This window comes from Strongylocentrotus purpuratus, unplaced genomic scaffold, assembly GCF_000002235.5.
Source record: "Strongylocentrotus purpuratus isolate Spur 01 unplaced genomic scaffold, Spur_5.0 spur5_scaffold_14, whole genome shotgun sequence".
NCBI classification, from domain to species: Eukaryota; Metazoa; Echinodermata; class Echinoidea; order Camarodonta; family Strongylocentrotidae; genus Strongylocentrotus; species Strongylocentrotus purpuratus.
The window spans coordinates 5,418,857-5,424,856 of NW_022145599.1; positions in this window are offsets into that span (position 1 = coordinate 5,418,857).

Here is a 6,000-nt window from a genome sequence, read left to right on the forward strand (position 1 = left end):
AACCTGACCTTCAAAATGCCACCTTCGCAATACAAATTCAAATCCAAAACCGATTTCGTCAAAAATCTCTAATTTTTTTGAAAAATGGACCCCTGAAAATAAAAAATTGCCATAACTTTCGCATACCATTTCCGTTTCGTCTCAATTTCTTGCAGTATCTTTAACTCATAATTGCACATAGCCATGCTAAATTTCACGCTCCAATGAATTTGCAAAAACAAATAGTGCCCTCTAAATTTCTGGGATTTGGCTTTCTTGCTGTGGCCATATCTCCATCATTTCTGGCCAAACCCGTACCTTTTTTTTGGATTTAGATTATTGAAGATATGCCCTTTCCAGCCAAATACAAAATTATATACCCTAACACTGACCAAGTTGTTCGTTACAACTCCCTGGTTAGACAGTACCACCTGTGCGCTTAAAAACGCCTGTATTATAAAGCGCCCTATAAATGTAGTTATTATTATTATTATTATGTATATGATCTGTTTTTTATTGGTTTTCGGACAATTTTTTTGAAGAAATGCGGTGGAGGCGACTTGACATATTGGTGGACGTTAGACCTAGGGCCTGACTCACCATTTGGCCGAGTTGAGAAACTTGTCACTACGTACCGTGTCTGTGTTGGTCCTTGGACGTCCAAATATAGCCAATAGGCCTTTTGCTCGCCAGGCACTGGCCTCTTCAACATTAAATTAAAAGTTGAAGAATCCAATTTATCCAAATCTATATACATTTATTAAAAAAAGTAAATCTAATTTGAAAGGAAAAAATCCTAACACAAAAAGGTGTAAATATTCACTCCTGAATGATAAACGCATATAAACCTAAACAACCAAAACATAATTATGCACAAGCTGGCGATTGTCGCTTACCTATATGTCAGGTAATGTCGATTGGTAAATGATTTTACCCATGCAGGGGTGAGGTAACGTCCCAGAAGCTTACCAAAAAGGGTTAAACTTTCCCGATAATCAGGATTAATTACCCCATGCGGGCCGAAAATTTCGCAACGACTCAGCCAGCCGCTGAATAAGCCGGGGGGGGGGGGGGGGGGGTAAGAGGACACTTTTTTTGGGGGGGGGTCTCGAAATTTGAAAATTTGACATTTTGCTCCGTTGGTGGGGGGGGGGGGGGTAAGGTCAGCTTTTTAAGGTCAACCATGGGGGGTTTTACCCCGCGGCCATTAACCGTCTGCGAGTGTCTACTCTATAAGGCGATGAGTCATGAATCAACCCAACGTATGCTGAACATAAATAGATCGCGCATGATACTTTCCATGATGGAATGGAATAAACGTCTCATCGGTATTATTTTTTAAGTCACGTCTTCCAAAGGATAACCAGGGCATGTGATAACCATGCTATGGGATTACGATCAGTGCTGAGGCTGTGGAAACATGATCCGATTTGGATCACTACGTGTATTGTAGACTAATGTGTTGCGATCTCATAAGCCAGCTATATCGGTGATGCTGATACTGAAGTGTTAGCCATATATAGGTAAGAATGGTTCGAATTGTATTCTGATATCGAGTATTAAAATGGTGACATATTGATCGAAAGGAGCAAAATAATGTTGATTAAAGATCTAAATTAATTTAATCAAGTTGATACTTTTTACTCAAAGAGGCATGGACACGTCCAAAAACAATTTTAGGGGTGGGGGACACAATACCGTATGTTCTCCCCCCACATCTTTGAAGTCTTGTATTTCGTATAGTAGACTCTATGGGGTCCAAATTTTTGATATTGTGCCTTCGATTCTAGAAATAAAGCAGAAAATATGCGCTATAAATTAGGATTTTGATGAGTTCCAGTTCTGTGATTGGCGAAAACTGGTATTATTATAGATCATCAACCAATAATATTAGTCGCGCGGATCTCGGTGGTGAGCTTAATGACAGTTGATAATTTCACCAAAACTGGAAAATAAACCCCCTTTTTTAGAAGTTGGATCACTTCCTGGGGACACAAACAATTGATTTTGTTCCCGTCATTCCCGGTATATAGCTGATGATGGTCATATCGTGAGATTCTTTGCTCCACTTTGACAACCTTTCAAGTGTACATCGCGTGTGTGCTACAGTGTGTATATCATGCGCGGCCCCCCCCCCCCCCCACTCAGTGTTATTTAGGGTACGCATATGCTCGTACCCTCTTTTTGAAAGCACCCCCTATCTGAGGACTGCCAACATTTCCGAACCCCCCTTTCGCGGGCTTTTCGCGGGCTTTTTTTGCATTGGAGACCCCCCTAAATCAGAAAAAATGCTCAATGTACCCCCCTAAATTCGGAATAATTTCTCAGGAGTCCAAAGAGATGAGAGAAAAAAAGAAAAACACCCCCTTTTTAAAGAAATCTCCGGGTGAAAAGTCAAATACACCCCTTTTCTTACAATTCTCGGGCCGGACTTTGTCGCACGAAAAGTACCCCTTTACCGGACATTTTGGCAACACGCATGCGGTCATTCCGACCTCTGAGTGGGGGGGCCGGGATACATTCATAGGCAGGTATTTTACCGCAGCCCCAAATCACACCCTGAGCTAATATGTCATTTATCATTAATTTTTGACAACTTCTATTTCTATTGAAAATTTCTATTTCTGCAGTTTATGTACATGATTGTGTCATTTTTTCAGTGTCATCGACGTGCTGGTTTAACACTCAAATAGTGCTCTTTTTATTCTCTTCATCTTGTGTGTATGATGTATGAATTATGAACCATTTTAACGTACGCGATGTATGATTCAAACACCTTTTTCTCCTTCAAAAATGTGGATGTTTTTGATATCCTAAAGGAGATACGCACGTACCTTCTCCGACGAAAAACCCTTTTCCCGTACTTTACGCGCATGATGTACAAGCTGGGATATAAGTTTCCCCCGAGAAACAGTTGCATTTGTTATTTAAGATTTGCATGTTTGAGTCATTTGAGTCAGCGTAGCCATTGGGGTGGGGGGGGGGGGGGGGACGTGCCCCGGCGCAAATTTTTAGAGGGGCCTCAATTTGCAATGACAAATAAAAAATCAAAGAAAATTGGTATTGGTTAAACTGATATAGTTTTTGTCATAAATACGAAATTCATCCTCCATAGGGGTTTTTGTATAGTTTCGATATCGAAAGTCGATAGCTTCATTGAAAAATTCGCCCCCCGGGGCATCGTCATTTTGCGCCCTCCGTGGGGAGGGGGGGGGGCGGCGGTGGCGCCACTTCTGCCCTCGGACGCCCAAAAGGTGTAATATTAATAGATAATTTTATAAAAATTCTCTTAAATTGGCGCCAAAAGTGACACAAATTTAAGATCCAATGTATATTTACCATCAACAATTGTCAACGGAAAATAGAAAAATCCTTGGAAAATAAGTTAATTTTGGTCAAAACGGGGCCATCGTGCAAGTGGTAGCTGAATGGGCTTTAGGAGTTAATCTGAATTTTGACTAAAAGTATTCACTTAATTGCATGAATCCAGTAGAAAAAAAAAATTTACTCCACTGGGCTTACATTTCGGTATTTGAGATATTTTAGTATCATAAGTACAAAAACTGTTAAATACCCTCGAAATGTATCAAGTTATTTTGATTTTTTAAAAGATTTTACATTTTAGGAGTGAAATGGATGTTATATTGTCGTAGCGTGTGTCCATTAAATCAATAAATGCCTATGGGAAAAGGCTAGCTTAGCCGACTATCGAAAAAAGCGTCATGGTATTAACCCATTGTTTACTGGAACCTGGTGGTCCCTGTGTTAAGTCTATGGGAATTAGAGAATTCAGTAGTCAACGGGTTAAAATAGGGTATAATAACATATCACTGAAACCAAAACAAAAATAATGAGTCCTTATATCCCCTGAATTTGCTGAAAACCAGTGAAAACCTGGAAACCCGCTGGGGGGTTTTCCCTGGACCCCACGCCGGATAGCGCTCATCAGAGGCGGCGGACCCCCCCCCCCCCCCCACCTTTTCAACTATCCCTAAAGTGCCCTTTTTTACATAAGAAAAAGTGCCCCTTTTTACTTCAGATAAGTGTCCCTCTGTATTTCTAATAGATACCCTTTACACAATGTTATAAGTGCCCCCTTGATAAGTGCCCCTTCCACTTCTCATAAATGCCCCTTCTTAAACCTCTAATACTTAACTTCCTTTATTTGAATCCGATAAATACCGTATTTTTTTTCCATGAGTGCCCATTTTCCTTTGTAATGAGTGCTCCTTTCCATTCTCACAAGTGCCCCTTATCAACTCTGATAAGTTCCCCTTCACCTCTTATAATTGCCTCTTTTCAAATCTGAGAGGGGTCCCTCATATTTTGAGAAGTGCCTCTTTTCATTTGTATGCCCCCTTTACATTCTTATAAGTGCCCCTTTTCATCTCCGGTGAGTGCTCTTTGTCAAATGTAGAGGTGCCCCTATCAACTTTGAAATGAGTGCCCATTTTTGTTTCTGATAATTTCTCCTTTTCACCTTGACACCTGCTCCTTTTCTTTTCTAATAAGTGTACTTTTCCCTTTGGATATTAAAGTGCCTCCTTTTCTTTTCACCATAACATGTGCTCCTAATTTAAAGCGACTAAGAGCAACTTTTACTTTAATTTCACCAAAAGCTAGCTCGCTCCGCTCGCACTTAAAGTTGATAGAATAACGTTTCTCATTAAAGGGTTCCTCCAATCAAAACGGGCTTAAAATTGAAGAAAAAAAGACATGTGGAAGAGTTTTTTTCGGACGGAGATTCCGAATATGACAATGATTTTTCTTAGAAATCATCAATAATTCTTGAATCTAGCTTTAAAAATGTCGACTCAGACCGCTCAGAAAGAACAGCACAGTTTCGGAGCTGTATTACACAATAGCATATGACGTCATTGAAAGAGAAAACATTGGCATAACACAACATAACATAGCCCTTTAATAGATACCCTACTGTAATACCTACAAAAAACTTCAACAAGTGTTTAAATAATGGTCATGATTTAACAGTCGTTATCTTTCTTACCTGTTTCGTGTCGATTTTCTTATATTTTTTGAGTATTTTTTTCTAAAAACGAAGACATTAGTATACATGCACTTTCTTACAGGTTTCACGACAAACGCTGCACAATAAGGGAGTTTACAGATAGCACATTGTACAAATGACCCAAAATTTCCACAGATCTTTTACACATGGAGAAGTTCCACTTTGAGCATCTTAGAATAATAACTGCCAAAGTCCTAGATGTGCTTCATGAATACCTTTTGTTTGCCATCTTGAAAAGAATACTTCCACCTGCCTATCTTAGAATGTACCGTTGGTGCATAAATTAATAATGTAGCAAAACTTTCATGAGCGCATATTCAGTATTCATCTCTGTGGGTTTACCTTTGGTACAAATAACCTTTATCTGCTCATGCTCCCGACGATGGGGTGCGGGCGCGCGCGTGCATGAAATAAGCGACTGTAATCTCAGATTCTCATTAAATTCATGCAAGTAACTCACATTATGAATTGATGATCATCATTACGGTGATCACCACTTTGAAAGACGCTCCGCCGCCCCTGACGCTCCGCTCGTTTCGCTCGCTACGCTCTACTTGGACATTCAGATTTCAGTGTCCCCAACAAATATAAAGAGATTGACGCCCCTGGGAATTCAGTGTTTTGTGTCACAGTCAGACGCTAGGCTTATGATTTCATTAAACCCAGTTCTACGTGTTAAAATAGTTATGATTTATACGTTAAATCAATATTTGTATAGTAGCCATGGTATAGTGTTATAATAAAAACTGTTCAAACTTTAATTCGGATCGGAAACCATTTCCTAGTTCAGAAGTAAACAATTCTTTATTAAACAATCTGTTTGCTGATGCTGACTTAGCGGGCCATATATTTAATATTACGAGGCACAACGCACAATGAAATTCAACCACACACACACACACACACACACACAACTAGGGGACCTATGGCCTTAAGTCATAACTGACAGTAATGAGGATAAATGGAGAGGAAAGACAGAGAATATTTAGGAG